Source organism: Sinocyclocheilus rhinocerous, unplaced genomic scaffold (genome assembly GCF_001515625.1).
Source record: "Sinocyclocheilus rhinocerous isolate Xijiao unplaced genomic scaffold, SAMN03320098_v1.1 scaffold28, whole genome shotgun sequence".
In the NCBI taxonomy this organism is placed as follows: Eukaryota; Metazoa; Chordata; class Actinopteri; order Cypriniformes; family Cyprinidae; genus Sinocyclocheilus; species Sinocyclocheilus rhinocerous.
The window spans coordinates 859000-860961 of NW_015652416.1; positions in this window are offsets into that span (position 1 = coordinate 859000).

Here is a 1962-nt window from a genome sequence, read left to right on the forward strand (position 1 = left end):
TCTCTGGATTTAAACATTCTTCGAAACATTTGGGATAATGTAAGTACACAAGTCAGCAAAATATATAACACTGTTCTAGTGGTTTTTGGATATTTTAATAAAAAAATCTTACATATTGTGCCTTTAAGAATGAATGGTGCATTTGTGTTGCTGAAGATCATGAGACTGAAAGGTCTTTATGAATGGATCATTCATTATATAACTGATGAATAGTTTTGCAGTGAATCTTTGTGGCGGTCAGTATTTATCATGCAAATTCAAACAGAAGTTCATGCTGTTGCGCTATTGTTAGCAACTCAAGACTTACAATTTATTAATGATGCGGTCATGCTGTTTCTTTCATAATATTGAAATACATATTTGCAATAACTCAATAGCCCATTGATGAGGAGAGAACTTGAATATTAGCTTTTAATTCTATCGTTCTTTGACTGGCTTTCTCTCAGCATGAATCAACACAACACTGCCATCTACAGTATATTGCAGCGTCATCACGGATAAACACGTTTTAGTGTAATATTTAAACACAACGACAGCCAAAGACTCTGACCAATCAATACTAATTACTGAACATAAAAACCTAAACAACAAACTGTAACATTTCCATGTCATTCGTTAAAAAAATGTTCCTAATGAGCTATTACATTTCATATATTTCCCTCCGTCCATAACTAGCTTTCTGGTGGCTAACATTCAGTGTTTGAGTTTAAAGGGGTCATATGATGCGATTTCAAGTTTTCCTTTCTCTTTGGAGTGTTACAAGCTGATTGTGCATAGATAAGATCCCTGAAGTTGCAAAGACTAAAGTCTCAAAACCAAAGAGATATTCTTTATCAAAGTTAAGACTCTGCCACGCCCCCCTAAAACGGCTCATTCTAACACGCCCCCACATATCTACCCCACTATGTGGAAATATTTGCATAATCCCGCCGCAAATGTGCACGCAAAGAAAGAAGATGTACAGTATTTGAAAAATAATGTGTTTTTTGAACATTAAAGCATGTCAACATATTCTGTTACACCAAATATACAAAATAATGATCTTTAAAAAAGCATCATATGACCCCTTTAAATACTGAGTAATTAGGTCTTGACTGAAATGTATTAACATAACTTAGCTTACAAAACATTTTGAGCTATTGTACTTTTGAAATGTTAATTTAATTTACCTTTATCTTTAGCGTTTGCGGTAGATCGTGTACGTTTTTAGTTTTGTCTATCCTGTTTTCGTGCCTTCGCCTGCCAACAATGCGGGGCTAGGACTTTCCCACAGAGAATCGATTCTTTGATTTCAAAACGTTGTGAATCGAGTGTCGACTCCACTCAGGGAATCGACTCCAAGCAAAGACGGCATGATTCTAGCGGGATTTTTTATTTATCCCAGTGACTCGAATCGTTTGATTCTGTGTAAACCACAAAAAACACTGGTTCGCTTCGATGACTGTACAGTAGCAATGTTCCATCATTTTACCAGTAGTTTGCTATGCCATTAAGGGGGCCATACAATGCTGTTTCATACATTCAGAGTTGTTTACACTGTTAAAGAGTTGGATTCTCATGCTAAGCATGGACAAAGTTTTAAAAAACAATTTGGATGTATGACGGAGTATTTCAGTGCTAAAAATCTTACTTCAGGGTTTGTACAAGTTTTGGAGAGTTTTTTTCGTTCGTGGCTCTTCATGACGTAGACGAGGGTGGAACTCCTTATATGGGCAGCAACGGAGTGTCAGTTTTTGTGTTTGTTGACGAACGTTTTATAAACAAGGTCCAGTTCGACTCTGGATTTGCACATTGTTTGATACTGAAAGATGGAGCGGTCCCAGCTATAAAAGATCCCGGTCATGATCTGGAACTGCAGACAGTAAGTGAAACGGCATCAAATGCCTATTTTGTTGGCATTAGGCGCTCAAGTGCTCGTCAATCTTTAGCTCCGCCCACGGCGCGCCTCCAGGAGCTCGGCTT